The sequence below is a fragment of the Dendrobates tinctorius genome, unplaced genomic scaffold (assembly GCF_039654945.1).
Source record: "Dendrobates tinctorius isolate UK_male_01 unplaced genomic scaffold, ASM3965494v1 ptg000204l, whole genome shotgun sequence".
NCBI classification, from domain to species: domain Eukaryota; kingdom Metazoa; phylum Chordata; class Amphibia; order Anura; family Dendrobatidae; genus Dendrobates; species Dendrobates tinctorius.
In genome coordinates, this window is record NW_027361871.1 from 2,823,347 (window position 1) to 2,847,807 (window position 24,461).

The following is a 24,461-nucleotide window of genomic DNA, read 5'->3' on the forward strand; positions in this document are numbered from 1 at the left end:
AGTCAGGATCTCCTGTTTACTAGACAGGCGCTTTAACCAACTAAGCCACAGCACCAGAAAATGGCATGCATTTGAAATCCAAGGAAGATTGAAGCACCAATCGAACATTCAACTGGTTAGCGCAGCAAAACAATATTGAGCTTGAGTTCCATTCCACATAGAGCAGAAACATGGAATAAGATTTCAATCTCAGTCATAACACTTAAGAAGCCAAGTAAATTTTGAAGAGCATTCATTTAAAAGACTGACAAATTTACAGAAGCTGTATCGAGGACAAAGGCTTTGAAGTTTTGCAATTGAATGAGCCATCTTTTAGCACAGCTGAAATTTGGGACTTGTTTTGCTTCCAAGTTATGACACAGAATAGACAGATTGAAGAAATGCCATGGCAAAACCAAAAGGAGGAAAAATTATGACTAATTGATATTAAAAACCTCAGCACTGGTTCATTTCTGATAGAGTTTTCCCCAAGCTAACTTCAAACAACAGGCACTGTAGTTGACGAGATAAGGCAACTCTGACAAAAGCCAACATACAATCTTCAGTGAAAAAACACTGACTGGTAAAAACCCTCTCAACATCTTCCCACCTAAACGCACAGGCGCTATGTAGACGAGGTGGACGAGTGGTTAAGGCGATGGACTGCTAATCCATTGTTCTCTGCATGCATGGGTTCGAATCCCATCCTCGTCGCATTAATCTGCTTCTTATTTCGTGTTGAATGGTTTGGTTTTCATTTTTAACCCAAGCGGTGGACACTTCAAGCATGAAAGTTTACAATACTCCTGTGCTGCTACCAAACTTTGCAGAGTCAGATCTGTAAATCCACTGGTTTTAATTTGTAAAGCTTGATGCCATCGTATATTCTGTAAAGAAAATTATATCCTCTAATTCCTTTTAAAGTGTTTCAACAGCAGATAATTTTTTTTCTCAATTGCACTATATTAGGGCTGTGGGAAATTAATATTTGATGACAAACAAGAGTAAAAGTCCTCTTTTTGGGGTAAAAACCCACAAAATGAGATGAAGAATAGAAAGCACTGCTGACATTCAAAATCAAGATTTTCCTTTTACTAAATAGGCTCTTTGACCAACTAAGCCAAAGGACAAACAGGTGCGAAACATTAAAAAGCCTGCTTAGAGAGTTAAACAGCCCTAAACTGAGATAAAGAAGGAAAAGGACTGCTGGCATTCAAATTCAAGATTTTCCATTTACTAAATAGGCTCTTTGACCAACTAAGACAAAGGACAAACAGGTGTGATACATTAGAAAGCCTGCTTAGAGAGTTAAACAGCCCTAAACTGAGATAAAGAAGGAAGAGGACTGCTGGCATTCAAATTCAAGATTTTCTGTTTACTAAACAGGCTCTTTGACCAACTAAGACAAAGGACAAACAGGTGTGATACATTAGAAAGCCTGCTTAGAGAGTTAAGAAGCCCCAAACTGACATAAAGAAAGAATAGCACTGCTGGCATTCAAATTCAAGATTTTCTGTTTACTAAACAGGCTCTTTGACCAACTAAGCCAAAGGACATAAAGGTGAGATACATTGGATAAACGGATTAGAGATGCATAGAAAGGAGGCATTTCAAAACTAAATCAAGTGGTTTTACATTGTCATGCTTGAAGCCATCTTTCTTCCTTTATATCTCTTAGATAGAAGAGATTTTTAATCTCACAATTGCACTATCAGTCACAAGTGAAACACCAATTTTTAAGATAGGAAGCTTCTTTGTGAGGAGATGAAAACAAGGCACTGCTGAGATCCGAAGTCAGGATCTCCTGTTTACTAGACAGGCGCTTTAACCAACTAAGCCACAGCACCAGATGATGGCATGCATGTGAAATCCAAGGAAGATTGAAGCACCAATCGAACATTCAACTGATTAGCGCAGCAAAACAATATTGAGCTTGAGTTCCATTCCACGTAGAGCAGAAACATGGAATAAGATTTCAATCTCAGTCATAACACTTAAGAAGCCAAGTAAATTTTGAAGAGAATTCATTTAAAAGACTGACAAATTTACAGAAGCTGTATCGAGGACAAAGGCTTTGAAGTTTTGCAATTGAATGAGCCATCTTTTAGCACAGCTGAAATTTGGGACTTGTTTTGCTTCCAAGTTATGACACAGAATAGACAGATTGAAGAAATGCCATGGCAAAACCAAAAGGAGGAAAAATTATGACTAATTGATATTAAAAACCTCAGCACTGGTTCATTTCTGATAGAGTTTTCCCCAAGCTAACTTCAAACAACAGGCACTGTAGTTGACGAGATAAGGCAACTCTGACAAAAGCCAACATACAATCTTCAGTGAAAAAACACTGACTGGTAAAAACCCTCTCAACATCTTCCCACCTAAACGCACAGGTGCTATGTAGAAGAGGTGGCAGAGTGGTTAAGGAGATAGACTGCTGATCCATTGTGCTCTGCATGCATGGGTTCGAATCCCATCCTCGTCGGATTAATCTGCTTCTTCTTTCGTGTTGAATGGTTTGGTTTTCATTTTTAACCCAAGCGGTGGACACTTCAAGCATGAAAGTTTACAATACTCCTGTGCTGCTATCAAACTTTGCAGAGTCAGATCTGTAAATCCACTGGTTTTAATTTGTAAAGCTTGATGCCATCCTATATTCTGTAAAGAAAATTATATCCTCTAATTCCTTTTAAAGTGTTTCAACAGCAGAGAATTTTTTTTCTCAATTGCACTATATTAGGGCTATGGGAAATTAATATTTGATGACAAGCATGAGTAAAAGTCCTCTTTTTGGGGTAAAAACCCACAAAATGAGATGAAAAATAGAAAGCACTGCTGACATTCAAAATCAAGATTTTCCTTTTACTAAATAGGCTCTTTGACCAACTAAGCCAAAGGACAAACAGGTGAAAAACATTAAAAAGCCTGCTTAGAGAGTTAAACAGCCCTAAACTGAGATAAAGAAGGAAAAGGACTGCTGGCATTCAAATTCAAGATTTTCCATTTACTAAATAGGCTCTTTGACAAACTAAGACAAAGGACAAACAGGTGTGATACATTAGAAAGCCTGCTTAGAGAGTTAAACAGCCCTAAACTGAGATAAAGAAGGAAGAGGACTGCTGGCATTCAAATTCAAGATTTTCTGTTTACTAAACAGGCTCTTTGACCAACTATGACAAAGGACAAACAGGTGTGATACATTAGAAAGCCTGCTTAGAGAGTTAAGAAGCCCCAAACTGACATAAAGAAAGAATAGCACTGCTGGCATTCAAATTCAAGACCAACTAAGCCAAAGGACATAAAGGTGAGATACATTGGATAAACGGATTAGAGATGCATAGAAAGGAGGCATTTCAAAACTAAATCAACTGGTTTTACATTGTCATGCTTGAAGCCATCTTTCTTCCTTTATATCTCTTAGATAGAAGAGATTTTTAATCTCATAATTGCACTATCAGTCGCAAGTGAAACACCTATTTTTAAGATAGGATGCTTCTTTGTGAGGAGATGAAAACAAGGCACTGCTGAGATTCGAACTCAGGATCTCCTATTTACTAGACAGGCGCTTTAACCAACTAAGCCACAGCACCAGAAGATAGCATGCAATTGAAATCCAAGGAAGATTGAAGCACCAATCGAACATTCAACTGATTAGTGCAGCAAAACAATATTGAGCTTGAGTTCCATTCCACGTAGAGCAGAAACATGGAATAAGATTTCAATCTCAGTCATAACACTTAAGAAGCACAGTAAATTTTGAAGAGCATTCATTTAAAAGACTGACAAATTTACAGAAGCTGTATCGAGGACAAAGGCTTTGAAGTTTTGCAATTGAATGAGCCATCTTTTAGCACAGCTGAAATTTGGGACTTGTTTTGCTTCCAAGTTATGACACAGAATAGACAGATTGAAGAAATGCCATGGCAAAACCAAAAGGAGGAAAAATTATGACTAATTGATATTAAAAACCTCAGCACTGGTTCATTTCTGATAGAGTTTTCCCCAAGCTAACTTCAAACAACAGGCACTGTAGTTGACGAGATAAGGCAACTCTGACAAAAGCCAACATACAATCTTCAGTGAAAAAACACTGACTGGTAAAAACCCTCTCAACATCTTCCCACCTAAACGCGTGGCCGCTATGTAGAGGAGGTGGCCGAGTGGTTAAGGCGAAGGACTGAGAATCCATTGTGCTCTGCATGCATGGGTTTGAATCCCATCCTCGTTGGATTAATCTGATTCTTCTATCATGTGGAATGATTTGGTTTTCATTTTTAACCCAAGCGGTGGACACTTCAAGCATGAAAGTTTACAATACTCCTGTGCAGGTATCAAACTTTGCAGAGTCAGATCTGTAAATCCACTGGTTTTAATTTGTAAAGCTTGATGCCATCCTATATTCTGTAAAGAAAATTATATCCTCTAATTCCTTTTAAAGTGTTTCAACAGCAGAGAATTTTTTTTCTCAATTGCACTATATTAGGGCTGTGGGAAATTAATATTTGATGACAAACAAGAGTAAAAGTCCTCTTTTTGGGGTAAAAACCCACAAAATGAGATGAAGAATAGAAAGCACTGCTGACATTCAAAATCAAGATTTTCCTTTTACTAAATAGGCTCTTTGACCAACTAAGCCAAAGGACAAACAGGTAAAAACATTCACCAGTCATCAGTCGCAAGTGAAACACCTATTTTTAAAATAGGAAGCTTCTTTGTGAGGAGATGAAAACAAGGCACTGCTGAGATTCGAACTCAGGATCTCCTGTTTACTAGACAGGCGCTTTAACCAACTAAGCCACAGCACCAGAAGATGGCATGCATTTGAAATCCAAGGAAGATTGAAGCACCAATCGAACATTCAACTGGTTAGCGCAGCAAAACATTATTGAGCTTGAGTTCCATTCCACGTAGAGCAGAAACATGGAATAAGATTTCAATCTCAGTCATAACACTTAAGAAGCCAAGTAAATTTTGAAGAGCATTCATTTAAAAGACTGACAAATTTACAGAAGCTGTATCGAGGACAAAGGCTTTGAAGTTTTGCAATTGAATGAGCCATCTTTTAGCACAGCTGAAATTTGGGACTTGTTTTGCTTCCAAGTTATGACACAGAATAGACAGATTGAAGAAATGCCATGGCAAAACCAAAAGGAGGAAAAATTATGACTAATTGATATTAAAAACCTCAGCACTGGTTCATTTCTGATAGAGTTTTCCCCAAGCTAACTTCAAACAACAGGCACTGTAGTTGACGAGATAAGGCAACTCTGACAAAAGCCAACATACAATCTTCAGTGAAAAAACACTGACTGGTAAAAACCCTCTCAACATCTTCCCACCTAAACGCACAGGCACTATGTAGACGAGGTGGACGAGTGGTTAAGGCGACGGACTGCTAATCCATTGTGCTCTGCATGCATGGGTTCGAATCCCATCCTCGTCGCATTAATCTGCTTCTTATTTCGTGTTGAATGGTTTGGTTTTCATTTTTAACCCAAGCGGTGGACACTTCAAGCATGAAAGTTTACAATACTCCTGTGCTGCTACCAAACTTTGCAGAGTCAGATCTGTAAATCCACTGGTTTTAATTTGTAAAGCTTGATGCCATCGTATATTCTGTAAAGAAAATTATATCCTCTAATTCCTTTTAAAGTGTTTCAACAGCAGAGAATTTTTTTTCTCAATTGCACTATATTAGGGCTGTGGGAAATTAATATTTGATAACAAACAAGAGTAAAAGTCCTCTTTTTGGGGTAAAAACCCACAAAATGAGATGAAGAATAGAAAGCACTGCTGACATTCAAAATCAAGATTTTCCTTTTACTAAATAGGCTCTTTGACCAACTAAGCCAAAGGACAAACAGGTGCGAAACATTAAAAAGCCTGCTTAGAGAGTTAAACAGCCCTAAACTGAGATAAAGAAGGAAAAGGACTGCTGGCATTCAAATTCAAGATTTTCCATTTACTAAATAGGCTCTTTGACCAACTAAGACAAAGGACAAACAGGTGTGATACATTAGAAAGCCTGCTTAGAGAGTTAAACAGCCCTAAACTGAGATAAAGAAGGAAGAGGACTGCTGGCATTCAAATTCAAGATTTTCTGTTTACTAAACAGGCTCTTTGACCAACTATGACAAAGGACAAACAGGTGTGATACATTAGAAAGCCTGCTTAGAGAGTTAAGAAGCCCCAAACTGACATAAAGAAAGAATAGCACTGCTGGCATTCAAATTCAAGATTTTCTGTTTACTAAACAGGCTCTTTGACCAACTAAGACAAAGGACATAAAGGTGAGATACATTGGATAAACGGATTAGAGATGCATAGAAAGGAGGCATTTCAAAACTAAATCAACTGGTTTTACATTGTCATGCTTGAAGCCATCTTTCTTCCTTTATATCTCTTAGATAGAAGAGATTTTTAATCTCACAATTGCACTATCAGTCGCAAGTGAAACACCTATTTTTAAGATAGGATGCTTCTTTGTGAGGAGATGAAAACAAGGCACTGCTGAAATTCGAACTCAGGATCTCCTGTTTACTAGACAGGCGCTTTAACCAACTAAGCCACAGCACCAGAAAATGTCATGCATTTGAAATCCAAGGAAGATTGAAGCACCAATCGAACATTCAACTGGTTAGCGCAGCAAAACAATATTGAGCTTGAGTTCCATTCCACATAGAGCAGAAACATGGAATAAGATTTCAATCTCAGTCATAACACTTAAGAAGCCAAGTAAATTTTGAAGAGCATTCATTTAAAAGACTGACAAATTTACAGAAGCTGTATCGAGGACAAAGGCTTTGAAGTTTTCCAATTGAATGAGCCATCTTTTAGCACAGCTGAAATTTGGGACTTGTTTTGCTTCCAAGTTATGACACAGAATAGACAGATTGAAGAAATGCCATGGCAAAACCAAAAGGAGGAAAAATTATGACTAATTGATATTAAAAACCTCAGCACTGGTTCATTTCTGATAGAGTTTTCCCCAAGCTAACTTCAAACAACAGGCACTGTAGTTGACGAGATAAGGCAACTCTGACAAAAGCCAACATACAATCTTCAGTGAAAAAACACTGACTGGTAAAAACCCTCTCAACATCTTCCCACCTAAACGCACAGGCGCTATGTAGATGAGGTGGACGAGTGGTTAAGGCGACGGACTGCTAATCCATTGTGCTCTGCATGCATGGGTTCGAATCCCATCCTCGTCGTATTAATCTGCTTCTTCTTTCGTGTTGAATGGTTTGGTTTTCATTTTTAACCCAAGCGGTGGACACTTCAAGCATGAAAGTTTACAATACTCCTGTGCTGCTATCAAACTTTGCAGAGTCAGATCTGTAAATCCACTGGTTTTAATTTGTAAAGCTTGATGCCATCCTATATTCTGTAAAGAAAATTATATCCTCTAATTCCTTTTAAAGTGTTTCAACAGCAGAGAATTTTTTTTCTCAATTGCACTATATTAGGGCTATGGGAAATTAATATTTGATGACAAGCAAGAGTAAAAGTCCTCTTTTTGGGGTAAAAACCCACAAAATGAGATGAAGAATAGAAAGCACTGCTGACATTCAAAATCAAGATTTTCCTTTTACTAAATAGGCTCTTTGAACAACTAAGCCAAAGGACAAACAGGTGCGAAACATTAAAAAGCCTGCTTAGAGAGTTAAACAGCCCTAAACTGAGATAAAGAAGGAAAAGGACTGCTGGCATTCAAATTCAAGATTTTCCATTTACTAAATAGGCTCTTTGACCAACTAAGACAAAGGACAAACAGGTGTGATACATTAGAAAGCCTGCTTAGAGAGTTAAACAGCCCTAAACTGAGATAAAGAAGGAAGAGGACTGCTGGCATTCAAATTCAAGATTTTCTGTTTACTAAACAGGCTCTTTGACCAACTATGACAAAGGACAAACAGGTGTGATACTTTAGAAAGCCTGCTTAGAGAGTTAAGAAGCCCCAAACTGACATAAAGAAAGAATAGCACTGCTGGCATTCAAATTCAAGATTTTCTGTTTACTAAACAGGCTCTTTGACCAACTAAGCCAAAGGACACAAAGGTGAGATACATTGTATAAATGGATTAGAGATGCATAGAAAGGAGGCATTTCAAAACTAAATCAACTGGTTTTACATTGACATGCTTGAAGCCATCTTTCTTCCTTTATATCTCTTAGATAGAAGAGATTTTTAATCTCACAATTGCACTATCAGTCTCAAGTGAAACACCTATTTTTAAGATAGGATGCTTCTTTGTGAGGAGATGAAAACAAGGCACTGCTGAGATTCGAAGTCAGGATCTCCTGTTTACTAGACAGGCGCTTTAACCAACTAAGCCACAGCACCAGAAAATGGCATGCATTTGAAATCCAAGGAAGATTGAAGCACCAATCGAACATTCAACTGGTTAGCGCAGCAAAACAATATTGAGCTTGAGTTCCATTCCACATAGAGCAGAAACATGGAATAAGATTTCAATCTCAGTCATAACACTTAAGAAGCCAAGTAAATTTTGAAGAGCATTCATTTAAAAGACTGACAAATTTACAGAAGCTGTATCGAGGACAAAGGCTTTGAAGTTTTGCAATTGAATGAGCCATCTTTTAGCACAGCTGAAATTTGGGACTTGTTTTGCTTCCAAGTTATGACACAGAATAGACAGATTGAAGAAATGCCATGGCAAAACCAAAAGGAGGAAAAATTATGACTAATTGATATTAAAAACCTCAGCACTGGTTCATTTCTGATAGAGTTTTCCCCAAGCTAACTTCAAACAACAGGCACTGTAGTTGACGAGATAAGGCAACTCTGACAAAAGCCAACATACAATCTTCAGTGAAAAAACACTGACTGGTAAAAACCCTCTCAACATCTTCCCACCTAAACGCATAGGCGCTATGTAGAAGAGGTGGACGAGTGGTTAAGGCGATGGACTGCTAATCCATTGTGCTCTGCATGCATGGGTTCGAATCCCATCCTCGTCGGATTAATCTGCTTCTTCTTTCGTGTTGAATGGTTTGGTTTTCATTTTTAACCCAAGCGGTGGACACTTCAAGCATGAAAGTTTACAATACTCCTGTGCTGCTATCAAACTTTGCAGAGTCAGATCTGTAAATCCACTGGTTTTAATTTGTAAAGCTTGATGCCATCCTATATTCTGTAAAGAAAATTATATCCTCTAATTCCTTTTAAAGTGTTTCAACAGCAGAGAATTTTTTTTCTCAATTGCACTATATTAGGGCTATGGGAAATTAATATTTGATGACAAGCAAGAGTAAAAGTCCTCTTTTTGGGGTAAAAACCCACAAAATGAGATGAAGAATAGAAAGCACTGCTGACATTCAAAATCAAGATTTTCCTTTTACTAAATAGGCTCTTTGAACAACTAAGCCAAAGGACAAACAGGTGCGAAACATTAAAAAGCCTGCTTAGAGAGTTAAACAGCCCTAAACTGAGATAAAGAAGGAAAAGGACTGCTGGCATTCAAATTCAAGATTTTCCATTTACTAAATAGGCTCTTTGACCAACTAAGACAAAGGACAAACAGGTGTGATACATTAGAAAGCCTGCTTAGAGAGTTAAACAGCCCTAAACTGAGATAAAGAAGGAAGAGGACTGCTGGCATTCAAATTCAAGATTTTCTGTTTACTAAACAGGCTCTTTGACCAACTATGACAAAGGACAAACAGGTGTGATACTTTAGAAAGCCTGCTTAGAGAGTTAAGAAGCCCCAAACTGACATAAAGAAAGAATAGCACTGCTGGCATTCAAATTCAAGATTTTCTGTTTACTAAACAGGCTCTTTGACCAACTAAGCCAAAGGACACAAAGGTGAGATACATTGTATAAATGGATTAGAGATGCATAGAAAGGAGGCATTTCAAAACTAAATCAACTGGTTTTACATTGACATGCTTGAAGCCATCTTTCTTCCTTTATATCTCTTAGATAGAAGAGATTTTTAATCTCACAATTGCACTATCAGTCTCAAGTGAAACACCTATTTTTAAGATAGGATGCTTCTTTGTGAGGAGATGAAAACAAGGCACTGCTGAGATTCGAAGTCAGGATCTCCTGTTTACTAGACAGGCGCTTTAACCAACTAAGCCACAGCACCAGAAAATGGCATGCATTTGAAATCCAAGGAAGATTGAAGCACCAATCGAACATTCAACTGGTTAGCGCAGCAAAACAATATTGAGCTTGAGTTCCATTCCACATAGAGCAGAAACATGGAATAAGATTTCAATCTCAGTCATAACACTTAAGAAGCCAAGTAAATTTTGAAGAGCATTCATTTAAAAGACTGACAAATTTACAGAAGCTGTATCGAGGACAAAGGCTTTGAAGTTTTGCAATTGAATGAGCCATCTTTTAGCACAGCTGAAATTTGGGACTTGTTTTGCTTCCAAGTTATGACACAGAATAGACAGATTGAAGAAATGCCATGGCAAAACCAAAAGGAGGAAAAATTATGACTAATTGATATTAAAAACCTCAGCACTGGTTCATTTCTGATAGAGTTTTCCCCAAGCTAACTTCAAACAACAGGCACTGTAGTTGACGAGATAAGGCAACTCTGACAAAAGCCAACATACAATCTTCAGTGAAAAAACACTGACTGGTAAAAACCCTCTCAACATCTTCCCACCTAAACGCACAGGCGCTATGTAGAAGAGGTGGACGAGTGGTTAAGGCGATGGACTGCTAATCCATTGTGCTCTGCATGCATGGGTTCGAATCCCATCCTCGTCGCATTAATCTGCTTCTTCTTTCGTGTTGAATGGTTTGGTTTTCATTTTTAACCCAAGCGGTGGACACTTCAAGCATGAAAGTTTACAATACTCCTGTGCTGCTACCAAACTTTGCAGAGTCAGATCTGTAAATCCACTGGTTTTAATTTGTAAAGCTTGATGCCATCCTATATTCTGTAAAGAAAATTATATCCTCTAATTCCTTTTAAAGTGTTTCAATAGCAGAGAATTTTTTTTCTCAATTGCACTATATTAGGGCTATGGGAAATTAATATTTGATGACAAGCAAGAGTAAAAGTCCTCTTTTTGGGGTAAAAACCCACAAAATGAGATGAAGAATAGAAAGCACTGCTGACATTCAAAATCAAGATTTTCCTTTTACTAAATAGGCTCTTTGAACAACTAAGCCAAAGGACAAACAGGTGCGAAACATTAAAAAGCCTGCTTAGAGAGTTAAACAGCCCTAAACTGAGATAAAGAAGGAAAAGGACTGCTGGCATTCAAATTCAAGATTTTCCATTTACTAAATAGGCTCTTTGACCAACTAAGACAAAGGACAAACAGGTGTGATACATTAGAAAGCCTGCTTAGAGAGTTAAACAGCCCTAAACTGAGATAAAGAAGGAAGAGGACTGCTGGCATTCAAATTCAAGATTTTCTGTTTACTAAACAGGCTCTTTGACCAACTATGACAAAGGACAAACAGGTGTGATACTTTAGAAAGCCTGCTTAGAGAGTTAAGAAGCCCCAAACTGACATAAAGAAAGAATAGCACTGCTGGCATTCAAATTCAAGATTTTCTGTTTACTAAACAGGCTCTTTGACCAACTAAGCCAAAGGACACAAAGGTGAGATACATTGTATAAATGGATTAGAGATGCATAGAAAGGAGGCATTTCAAAACTAAATCAACTGGTTTTACATTGACATGCTTGAAGCCATCTTTCTTCCTTTATATCTCTTAGATAGAAGAGATTTTTAATCTCACAATTGCACTATCAGTCTCAAGTGAAACACCTATTTTTAAGATAGGATGCTTCTTTGTGAGGAGATGAAAACAAGGCACTGCTGAGATTCGAAGTCAGGATCTCCTGTTTACTAGACAGGCGCTTTAACCAACTAAGCCACAGCACCAGAAAATGGCATGCATTTGAAATCCAAGGAAGATTGAAGCACCAATCGAACATTCAACTGGTTAGCGCAGCAAAACAATATTGAGCTTGAGTTCCATTCCACATAGAGCAGAAACATGGAATAAGATTTCAATCTCAGTCATAACACTTAAGAAGCCAAGTAAATTTTGAAGAGCATTCATTTAAAAGACTGACAAATTTACAGAAGCTGTATCAAGGACAAAGGCTTTGAAGTTTTGCAATTGAATGAGCCATCTTTTAGCACAGCTGAAATTTGGGACTTGTTTTGCTTCCAAGTTATGACACAGAATAGACAGATTGAAGAAATGCCATGGCAAAACCAAAAGGAGGAAAAATTATGACTAATTGATATTAAAAACCTCAGCACTGGTTCATTTCTGATAGAGTTTTCCCCAAGCTAACTTCAAACAACAGGCACTGTAGTTGACGAGATAAGGCAACTCTGACAAAAGCCAACATACAATCTTCAGTGAAAAAACACTGACTGGTAAAAACCCTCTCAACATCTTCCCACCTAAACGCACAGGCGCTATGTAGACGAGGTGGACGAGTGGTTAAGGCGATGGACTGCTAATCCATTGTGCTCTGCATGCATGGGTTCGAATCCCATCCTCGTCGTATTAATCTGCTTCTTCTTTCGTGTTGAATGGTTTGGTTTTCATTTTTAACCCAAGCGGTGGACACTTCAAGCATGAAAGTTTACAATACTCCTGTGCTGCTATCAAACTTTGCAGAGTCAGATCTGTAAATCCACTGGTTTTAATTTGTAAAGCTTGATGCCATCCTATATTCTGTAAAGAAAATTATATCCTCTAATTCCTTTTAAAGTGTTTCAACAGCAGAGAATTTTTTTTCTCAATTGCACTATATTAGGGCTATGGGAAATTAATATTTGATGACAAGCAAGAGTAAAAGTCCTCTTTTTGGGGTAAAAACCCACAAAATGAGATGAAGAATAGAAAGCACTGCTGACATTCAAAATCAAGATTTTCCTTTTACTAAATAGGCTCTTTGAACAACTAAGCCAAAGGACAAACAGGTGCGAAACATTAAAAAGCCTGCTTAGAGAGTTAAACAGCCCTAAACTGAGATAAAGAAGGAAAAGGACTGCTGGCATTCAAATTCAAGATTTTCCATTTACTAAATAGGCTCTTTGACCAACTAAGACAAAGGACAAACAGGTGTGATACATTAGAAAGCCTGCTTAGAGAGTTAAACAGCCCTAAACTGAGATAAAGAAGGAAGAGGACTGCTGGCATTCAAATTCAAGATTTTCTGTTTACTAAACAGGCTCTTTGACCAACTATGACAAAGGACAAACAGGTGTGATACTTTAGAAAGCCTGCTTAGAGAGTTAAGAAGCCCCAAACTGACATAAAGAAAGAATAGCACTGCTGGCATTCAAATTCAAGATTTTCTGTTTACTAAACAGGCTCTTTGACCAACTAAGCCAAAGGACATAAAGGTGAGATACATTGGATAAATGGATAAGAGATGCATAGAAAGGAGGCATTTCAAAACTAAATCAACTGGTTTTACATTGTCATGCTTGAAGCCATCTTTCTTCCTTTATATCTCTTAGATAGAAGAGATTTTTAATCTCACAATTGCACTATCAGTCTCAAGTTAAACACCTATTTTTAAGATAGGAAGCTTCTTTGTGAGGATCATCCTGTTTACTAGACAGGCGCTTTAACCAACTAAGCCACAGCACCAGAAGATGGCATGCATTTGAAATCCAAGGAAGATTGAAGCACCAATCGAACATTCAACTGGTTAGCGCAGCAAAACAATATTGAGCTTGAGTTCCATTCCACGTAGAGCAGAAACATGGAATAAGATTTCAATCTCAGTCATAACACTTAAGAAGCCAAGTAAATTTTGAAGAGCATTCATTTAAAAGACTGACAAATTTACAGAAGCTGTATCGAGGACAAAGGCTTTGAAGTTTTGCAATTGAATGAGCCATCTTTTAGCACAGCTGAAATTTGGGACTTGTTTTGCTTCCAAGTTATGACACAGAATAGACAGATTGAAGAAATGCCATGGCAAAACCAAAAGGAGGAAAAATTATGACTAATTGATATTAAAAACCTCAGCACTGGTTCATTTCTGATAGAGTTTTCCCCAAGCTAACTTCAAACAACAGGCACTGTAGTTGACGAGATAAGTCAAATCTGACAAAAGCCAACATACAATCTTCAGTGAAAAAACACTGACTGGTAAAAACCCTCTCAACATCTTCCCACCTAAACGCACAGGCGCTATGTAGACGAGGTGGACGAGTGGTTTAGGCGATGGACTGCTAATCCATTGTGCGCTGCATGCATGGGTTCGAATCCCATCCTCGTCGGATTAATCTGCTTCTTCTTTCGTGTTGAATGGTTTGGTTTTCATTTTTAACCCAAGCGGTGGACACTTCAAGCATGAAAGTTTACAATACTCCTGTGCTGCTATCAAACTTTGCAGAGTCAGATCTGTAAATCCACTGGTTTTAATTTGTAAAGCTTGATGCCATCGTATATTCTGTAAAGAAAATTATATCCTCTAATTCCTTTTAAAGTGTTTCAACAGCAGAGAATTTTTTTTCTCAATTGCACTATATTAGGGCTGTGGGAAATTAATATTTGATGACAAACAAGAGTAAAAGTCCTCTTTTTGGGGTAAAAACCCACAAAATGAGATGAAGAATAGAAAGCACTGCTGACATTCAAAATCAAGATTTTCCTTTTACTAAATAGGCTCTTTGACCAACTAAGCCAAAGGACAAACAGGTGCGAAACATTAAAAAGCCTGCTTAGAGAGTTAAACAGCCCTAAACTGAGATAAAGAAGGAAAAGGACTGCTGGCATTCAAATTCAAGATTTTCCATTTACTAAATAGGCTCTTTGACCAACTAAGACAAAGGACAAACAGGTGTGATACATTAGAAAGCCTGCTTAGAGAGTTAAACAGCACTAAACTGAGATAAAAAAGGAAGAGGACTGCTAGCATTCAAACTCAAGATTTTCTGTTTACTAAACAGGCTCTTTGAAAAAACTAAGACAAAGGACAAACAGGTGTGATACATTAGAAAGCCTGCTTAGAGAGTTAAACAGCCCTAAACTGAGATAAAGAAGGAAGAGGACTGCTGGCATTCAAATTCAAGATTTTCTGTTTACTAAACAGGCTCTTTGACCAACTAAGACAAAGGACAAACAGGTGTGATACATTAGAAAGCCTGCTTAGAGAGTTAAGAAGCCCCAAACTGACATAAAGAAAGAATAGCAATGCTGGCATTCAAATTCAAGATTTTCTGTTTACTAAACAGGCTCTTTGACCAACTAAGACAAAGGACAAACAGGTGTGATACATTAGGATGCCTGCTTAGAGAGTTAAGAAGCCCCAAACTGACATAAAGAAAGAATAGCACTGCTGGCATTCAAATTCAAGATTTTCTGTCTACTAAACAGGCTCTTTGACCAACTAAGACAAAGGACAAACAGGTGTGATACATTAGAAAGCCTGCTTAGAGAGTTAAGAAGCCCCAAACTGACATAAAGAAAGAATAGCACTGCTGACATTCAAATTCAAGATTTTCTGTTTACTAAACAGGCTCTTTGACCAACTAAGCCAAAGGACATAAAGGTGAGATACATTGGATAAACGGATTAGAGATGCATAGAAAGGAGGCATTTCAAAACTAAATCAACTGGTTTTACATTAACTCTTAGAAAGAAGAGATTTTTAATCTCACAATTGCACTATCCGTCGTAAGTGAAACACCTACTTTTAAGATAGGAAGCTCCTTTGTGAGGAGATGAAAACAAGGTACTGCTGAGATTTGATCTCAGGATCTCCTGTTTACTAGATAGGCGGTTTAACCAACTAAGCCACAGCACCAGAAGATGGCATGCATTTGAAATCCAAGGAAGATTGAAGCACCAATCGAACATTCAACTGGTTAGCGCAGCAAAACAATATTGAGCTTGAGTTCCATTCCACGTAGAGCAGAAACATGGAATAAGATTTTAATCTCAGTCATAACACTTAAGAAGCCAAGTAAATTTTGAAGAGCATTCATTTAAAAGACTGACAAATTTACAGAAGCTGTATCGAGGACAAAGGCTTTGAAGTTTTGCAATTGAATGAGCCATCTTTTAGCACAGCTGAAATTTGGGACTTGTTTTGCTTCCAAGTTATGACACAGAATAGACAGATTGAAGAAATGCCATGGCAAAACCAAAAGGAGGAAAAATTATGACTAATTGATATTAAAAACCTCAGTACTGGTTCATTTCTGATAGAGTTTTCCCCAAGCTAACTTCAAACAACAGGCACTGTAGTTGACGAGATAAGGCAACTCTGACAAAAGCCAACATACAATCTTCAGTGAAAAAACACTGACTGGTAAAAACCCTCTCAACATCTTCCCACCTAAATGCACGGGCACTATGTAGACAAGGTGGCCGAGTGGTTAAGGCGATGGACTGCTAATCCATTGTTCTCTGCATGCATGGGTTCGAATCCCATCCTCGTTGGATTAATCTGCTTCTTCTTTCGTGTTGAAAGGTTTGGTTTTCATTTTTAACCCAAGCGGTGGACACTTCAAGCATGAAAGTTTACAATACTCCTGTGCTGCTATCAAACTTTGCAGAGTCAGATCTGTAAATCCACTGGTTTTAATTTGTAAAGCTTGATGCCATCCTATATTCTGTAAAGAAAATTATATCCTCTAATTCCTTTTAAAGTGTTTCAACAGCAGAGAATTTTATTTCTCAATTGCACTATATTAGGGCTGTGGGAAATTAATATTTGATGACAAACAAGAGTAAAAGTCCTCTTTTTGGGGTAAAAACCCACAAAATGAGATGAAGAATAGAAAGCACTGCTGACATTCAAAATCAAGATTTTCCATTTACTAAATAGGCGCTTTGACCAACTAAGCCAAAGGACAAACAGGTGTGATACATTAGAAAGCCTGCTTAGAGAGTTAAACAGCCCTAAACTGAGATAAAGAAGGAAGAGGACTGCTGGCATTCAAATTCAAGATTTTCTGTTTACTAAATAGGCTCTTTGACCAACTAAGACAAAGGACAAACAGGTGTGATACATTAGAAAGCCTGCTTAGAGAGTTAAACAGCCCTAAACTGAGATAAAGAAGGAAGAGGACTGCTAGCATTCAAACTCAAGATTTTCTGTTTACTAAACAGGCTCTTTGAAAAAACTAAGACAAAGGACAAACAGGTGTGATACATTAGAAAGCCTGCTTAGAGAGTTAAACAGCCCTAAACTGAGATAAAGAAGGAAGAGGACTGCTGGCATTCAAATTCAAGATTTTCTGTTTACTAAACAGGCTCTTTGACCAACTAAGACAAAGGACAAACAGGTGTGATACATTAGAAAGCCTGCTTAGAGAGTTAAGAAGCCCCAAACTGACATAAAGAAAGAATAGCACTGCTGGCATTCAAATTCAAGATTTTCTGTTTACTAAACAGGCTCTTTGACCAACTAAGCCAAAGGACATAAAGGTGAGATACATTGGATAAACTGATTAGAGATGCCTAGAAAGGAGGCATTTCAAAACTAAATCAACTGGTTTTACATTGTCATGCTTGAAGCCATCTTTCTTCCTTTATATCTCTTAGATAGAAGAGATTTTTAATCTCACAATTGCACTATCAGTCGCAAGTGAAACACCTATTTTTAAGAAAGGAAGCTTCTTTGTGAGGATCATCCTGTTTACTAGACAGGCGCTTTAACCAACTAAGCCACAGCACCAGAAGATGGCATGCATTTGAAATCCAAGGAAGATTGAAGCACCAATCGAACATTCAACTGGTTAGCGCAGCAAAACAATATTGAGCTTGAGTTCCATTCCACGTAGAGCAGAAACATGGAATAAGATTTCAATCTCAGTCATAACACTTAAGAAGCCAAGTAAATTTTGAAGAGCATTCATTTAAAAGACTGACAAATTTACAGAAGCTGTATCGAGGACAAAGGCTTTGAAGTTTTGCAATTGAATGAGCCATCTTTTAGCACAGTTGAAATTTGGGACTTGTTTTGCTTCCAAGTTATGACACAGAATAGACAGATTGAAGAAATGCCATGGCAAAACCAAAAGGAGGAAAAATTATGACTAATTGATATTAAAAACCTCAGCACTGGTTCATTTCTGATAGAGTTTTCCCCAAGCTAACCTCAAACAACAGGCACTGTAGTTGACGAGATAAGTCAAATCTGACAAAAGCCAACATACAATCCTCAGTGAAAAAACACTGACTGGTAAAAACCCTCTCAACATCTTCCCACCTAAACGCACAGGAACTATGTAGACGAGGTGGACGAGTGGTTAAGGCGATGGACTGCTAATCCATTGTGCTCTGCATGCATGGGTTCGAATCCCATCCTCGTCGGATTAATCTGCTTCTTCTTTCGTGTTGAATGGTTTGGTTTTCATTTTTAACCCAAGCGGTGGACACTTCAAGCATGAAAGTTTACAATACTCCTGTGCTGCTATCAAACTTTGCAGAGTCAGATCTGTAAATCCACTGGTTTTAATTTGTAAAGCTTGATGCCATCGTATATTCTGTAAAGAAAATTATATCCTCTAATTCCTTTTAAAGTGTTTCAACAGCAGAGAATTTTTTTTCTCAATTGCACTATATTAGGGCTGTGGGAAATTAATATTTGATGACAAACAAGAGTAAAAGTCCTCTTTTTGGGGTAAAAACCCACAAAATGAGATGAAGAATAGAAAGCACTGCTGACATTCAAAATCAAGATTTTCCTTTTACTAAATAGGCTCTTTGACCAACTAAGCCAAAGGACAAACAGGTGCGAAACATTAAAAAGCCTGCTTAGAGAGTTAAACAGCCCTAAACTGAGATAAAGAAGGAAAAGGACTGCTGGCATTCAAATTCAAGATTTTCCATTTACTAAATAGGCTCTTTGACCAACTAAGACAAAGGACAAACAGGTGTGATACATTAGAAAGCCTGCTTAGAGAGTTAAACAGCACTAAACTGAGATAAAAAAGGAAGAGGACTGCTAGCATTCAAACTCAAGATTTTCTGTTTACTAAACAGGCTCTTTGAAAAAACTAAGACAAAGGACAAACAGGTGTGATACATTAGAAAGCCTGCTTAGAGAGTTAAACAGCCCTAAACTGAGATAAAGAAGGAAGAGGACTGCTGGCATTCAAATTCAAGATTTTCTGTTTACTAAACAGGCTCTTTGACCAACTAAGACAAAGGACAAACAGGTGTGATACATTAGAAAGCCTGCTTAGAGAGTTAAGAAGCCCCAAACTGACATAAAGAAAGAATAGCACTGCTGGCATTCAAATTCAAGATTTTCTGTTTACTAAACAGGCTCTTTGACCAACTAAGACAAAGGACAAACAGGTGTGATACATTAGGATGCCTGCTTAGAGAGTTAAGAAACCCCAAATTGACATAAAGAAAGAATAGCACTGCTGGCATTCAAATTCAAGATTTTCTGTTTACTAAACAGGCTCTTTGACCAACTAAGACAAAGGACAAACAGGTGTGATACATTAGAAAGCCTGCTTAGAGAGTTAAGAAGCCCCAAACTGACATAAAGAAAGAATAGCACTGCTGGCATTCAAATTCAAGATTTTCTGTTTACTAAACAGGCTCTTTGACCAACTAAGCCAAAGGACATAAAGGTGAGATACATTGGATAAACGGATTAGAGATGCATAGAAAGGAGGCATTTCAAAACTAAATCAACTGGTTTTACATTAACTCTTAGAAAGAAGAGATTTTTAATCTCACAATTGCACTATCAGTCGTAAGTGAAACACCTATTTTTAAGATAGGAAGCTCCTTTGTGAGGAGATGAAAACAAGGTACTGCTGAGATTCGATCTCAGGATCTCCTGTTTACTAGATAGGCGCTTTAACCAACTAAGCCACAGCACCAGAAGATGGCATGCATTTGAAATCCAAGGAAGATTGAAGCACCAATCGAACATTCAACTGGTTAGCGCAGCAAAACAATATTGAGCTTGAGTTCCATTCCACGTAGAGCAGAAACATGGAATAAGATTTTAATCTCAGTCATAACACTTAAGAAGCCAAGTAAATTTTGAAGAGCATTCATTTAAAAGACTGACAAATTTACAGAAGCTGTATCGAGGACAAAGGCTTTGAAGTTTTGCAATTGAATGAGCCATCTTTTAGCACAGCTGAAATTTGGGACTTGTTTTGCTTCCAAGTTATGACACAGAATAGACAGATTGAAGAAATGCCATGGCAAAACCAAAAGGAGGAAAAATTATGACTAATTGATATTAAAAACCTCAGCACTGGTTCATTTCTGATAGAGTTTTCCCCAAGCTAACTTCAAACAACAGGCACTGTAGTTGACGAGATAAGTCAAATCTGACAAAAGCCAACATACAATCTTCAGTGAAAAAACACTGACTGGTAAAAACCCTCTCAACATTTTCCCACCTAAACACACAGGTGCTATGTAGACGAGGTGGCCGAGTGGTTAAGGCGATGGACTGCTAATCCATTGTGCTCTGCATGCATGGGTTCGAATCCCATCCTCGTCAGATTAATCTGCTTCTTCTTTCGTGTTGAATGGTTTGGTTTTCATTTTTAACCCAAGCAGTGGACACTTCAAGCATGAAAGTTTACAATACTCCTGTGCTGCTATCAAACTTTGCAGAGTCAGATCTGTAAATCCACTGGTTTTAATTTGTAAAGCTTGAGAGACATTGGATAAACGGATTAGAGATGCATAGAAAGGAGGCATTTCAAAACTAAAGTAACTGGTTTTACATTGTCATGCTTGAAGCCATCTTTCTTCCTTTATATCTCTTAGATAGAAGAGATTTTTAATCTCACAATTGCACTATCAGTCGCAAGTGAAACACCTATTTTTAAGATAGGAAGCTTCTTTGTGAGGAGATGAAAACAAGGCACTGCTGAGATTCGAACTCAGGATCTCCTGTTTACTAGACAGGCGCTTTAACCAACTAAGCCACAGCACCAGAAGATGGCATGCATTTGAAATCCAAGGAAGATTGAAGCACCAATCGAACATTCAACTGGTTAGCGCAGCAAAACAATATTGAGCTTGAGTTCCATTCCACGTAGAGCAGAAACATGGAATAAGATTTCAATCTCAGTCATAACACTTAAGAAGCCAAGTAAATTTTGAAGAGCATTCATTTAAAAGACTGACAAATTTACAGAAGCTGTATCGAGGACAAAGGCTTTGAAGTTTTGCAATTGAATGAGCCATCTTTTAGCACAGCTGAAATTTGGGACTTGTTTTGCTTCCAAGTTATGACACAGAATAGACAGATTGAAGAAATGCCATGGCAAAACCAAAAGGAGGAAAAATTATGACTAATTGATATTAAAAACCTCAGCACTGGTTCATTTCTGATAGAGTTTTCCCCAAGCTAACTTCAAACAACAGGCACTGTAGTTGACGAGATAAGGCAACTCTGACAAAAGCCAACATACAATCTTCAGTGAAAAAACACTGACTGGTAAAAACCCTCTCAACATCTTCCCACCTAAATGCACGGGCACTATGTAGACGAGGTGGCCGAGTGGTTAAGGCGATGGTCTGCTAATCCATTGTTCTCTGCATGCATGGGTTCGAATCCCATTCTCGTCGGATTAATCTGCATCTTCTTTCGTGTTGAATGGTTTGGTTTTCATTTTTAACCCAAGCAGTGGACACTACAAGCATGAAAGTTTACAATACTCCTGTGCTGCTATCAAACTTTGCAGAGTCAGATCTGTAAATCCACTGGTTTTAATTTGTAAAGCTTGATGCCATCCTATATTCTGTAAAGAAAATTATATCCTCTAATTCCTTTTAAAGTGTTTCAACAGCAGAGAATTTTTTTTCTCAATTGCACTATATTAGGGCTGTGGGAAATTAATATTTGATGACAAACAAGAGTAAAAGTCCTCTTTTTGGGGTAAAAACCCACAAAATGAGATGAAGAATAGAAAGCACTGCTGACATTCAAAATCAAGATTTTCCTTTTACTAAATAGGCTCTTTGACCAACTAAGCCAAAGGACAAACAGGTGCGAAACATTAAAAAGCCTGCTTAGAGAGTTAAACAGCCCTAAACTGAGATAAAGAAGGAAAAGGACTGCTGGCATTCAAATTCAAGATTTTCCATTTACTAAATAGGCTCTTTGACCAACTAAGACAAAGGACAAACAGGTGTGATACATTAGAAAGCCTGCTTAGAGAGTTAAACAGCACTAAACTGAGATAAAAAAGGAAGAGGACTGCTAGCATTCAAACTCAAGATTTTCTGTTTACTAAACAGGCTCTTTGAAAAAACTAAGACAAAGGACAAACAGGTGTGATACATTAGAAAGCCTGCTTAGAGAGTTAAACAGCCCTAAACTGAGATAAAGAAGGAAGAGGACTGCTGGCATTCAAATTCAAGATTTTCTGTTTACTAAACAGGCTCTTTGACCAACTAAGACAAAGGACAAACAGGTGTGATACATTAGAAAGCCTGCTTAGAGAGTTAAGAAGCCCCAAACTGACATAAAGAAAGAATAGCACTGCTGGCATTCAAATTCAAGATTTTCTGTTTACTAAACAGGCTCTTTGACCAACTAAGACAAAGGACAAACAGGTGTGATACATTAGGATGCCTGCTTAGAGAGTTAAGAAGCCCCAAACTGACATAAAGAAAGAATAGCACTGCTGGCATTCAAATTCAAGATTTTCTGTTTACTAAACAGGCTCTTTGACCAACTAAGACAAAGGACAAACAGGTGTGATACATTAGAAAGCCTGCTTAGAGAGTTAAGAAGCCCCAAACTGACATAAAGAAAGAATAGCACTGCTGGCATTCAAATTCAAGATTTTCTGCTTACTAAACAGGCTCTTTGACCAACTAAGCCAAAGGACATAAAGGTGAGATACATTGGATAAACGGATTAGAGATGCATAGAAAGGAGGCATTTCAAAACTAAAGCAACTGGTTTTACATTAACTCTTAGAAAGAAGAGATTTTTAATCTCACAATTGCACTATCAGTCGTAAGTGAAACACCTATTTTTAAGATAGGAAGCTCCTTTGTGAGGAGATGAAAACAAGGTACTGCTGAGAGTCGATCTCAGGATCTCCTGTTTACTAGATAGGCGCTTTAACCAACTAAGCCACAGCACCAGAAGATGGCATGCATTTGAAATCCAAGGAAGATTGAAGCACCAATCGAACATTCAACTGGTTAGCGCAGCAAAACAATATTGAGCTTGAGTTCCATTCCACGTAGAGCAGAAACATGGAATAAGATTTTAATCTCAGTCATAACACTTAAGAAGCCAAGTAAATTTTGAAGAGCATTCATTTAAAAGACTGACAAATTTACAGAAGCTGTATCGAGGACAAAGGCTTTGAAGTTTTGCAATTGAATGAGCCATCTTTTAGCACAGCTGAAATTTGGGACTTGTTTTGCTTCCAAGTTATGACACAGAATAGACAGATTGAAGAAATGCCATGGCAAAACCAAAAGGAGGAAAAATTATGACTAATTGATATTAAAAACCTCAGCACTGGTTCATTTCTGATAGAGTTTTCCCCAAGCTAACTTCAAACAACAGGCACTGTAGTTGACGAGATAAGGCAACTCTGACAAAAGCCAACATACAATCTTCAGTGAAAAAACACTGACTGGTAAAAACCCTCTCAACATCTTCCCACCTAAATGCACGGGCACTATGTAGACGAGGTGGCCGAGTGGTTAAGGCGATGGACTGCTAATCCATTGTTCTCTGCATGCATGGGTTCGAATCCCATCCTCGTCAGATTAATCTGCTTCTTCTTTCGTGTTGAATGGTTTGGTTTTCATTTTTAACCCAAGCAGTGGACACTTCAAGCATGAAAGTTTACAATACTCCTTTGCTGCTATCAAACTTTGCAGAGTCAGATCTGTAAATCCACTGGTTTTAATTTGTAAAGCTTGAGAGACATTGGATAAACGGATTAGAGATGCATAGAAAGGAGGCATTTCAAAACTAAAACAACTGGTTTTACATTGTCATGCTTGAAGCCATCTTTCTTCCTTTATATCTCTTAGATAGAAGAGATTTTTAATCTCACAATTGCACTATCAGTCGCAAGTGAAACACCTATTTTTAAGATAGGAAGCTCCTTTGTGAGGAGATGAAAACAAGGTACTGCTGAGATTCGATCTCAGGATCTCCTGTTTACTAGAGAGGCGCTTTAACCAACTAAGCCACAGCACCAGAAGATGGCATGCATTTGAAATCCAAGGAAGATTGAAGCACCAATCGAACATTCAACTGGTTAGCGCAGCAAAACAATATTGGGCTTGAGTTCCATTCCACGTAGAGCAGAAACATGGAATAAGATTTCAATCTCAGTCATAACACTTAAGAAGCCAAGTAAATTTTGAAGAGCATTCATTTAAAAGACTGACAAATTTACAGAAGCTGTATCGAGGACAAAGGCTTTGAAGTTTTGCAATTGAATGAGCCATCTTTTAGCACAGCTGAAATTTGGGACTTGTTTTGCTTCCAAGTTATGACACAGAATAGACAGATTGA

At 37.8% G+C, this 24,461-nt stretch overlaps 5 non-coding genes across 5 annotated transcripts; 3 read left to right on the top strand and 2 right to left on the bottom strand.

Moving 5' to 3' along the window:
- The first annotated feature begins 4,125 nt into the window (after positions 1–4,125).
- Positions 4,126–4,207, top strand: TRNAL-GAG (transfer RNA leucine (anticodon GAG)). Its single transcript has one exon. It is a non-coding gene; the product is annotated as a tRNA-Leu (tRNA).
- A 503-nt stretch (positions 4,208–4,710) lies between these two features.
- Positions 4,711–4,784, bottom strand: TRNAT-AGU (transfer RNA threonine (anticodon AGU)). Its single transcript has one exon. It is a non-coding gene; the product is annotated as a tRNA-Thr (tRNA).
- Positions 4,785–20,371: 15,587 nt separating this feature from the next.
- Positions 20,372–20,453, top strand: TRNAS-GCU (transfer RNA serine (anticodon GCU)). Its single transcript has one exon. It is a non-coding gene; the product is annotated as a tRNA-Ser (tRNA).
- Positions 20,454–20,820: 367 nt separating this feature from the next.
- On the bottom strand, positions 20,821–20,894 carry TRNAT-AGU (transfer RNA threonine (anticodon AGU)). The gene has a single exon. It is a non-coding gene; the product is annotated as a tRNA-Thr (tRNA).
- Positions 20,895–23,617: 2,723 nt separating this feature from the next.
- TRNAS-GCU (transfer RNA serine (anticodon GCU)) lies at positions 23,618–23,699 on the top strand. Its single transcript has one exon. It is a non-coding gene; the product is annotated as a tRNA-Ser (tRNA).
- The last annotated feature ends 762 nt before the right edge of the window (positions 23,700–24,461 follow it).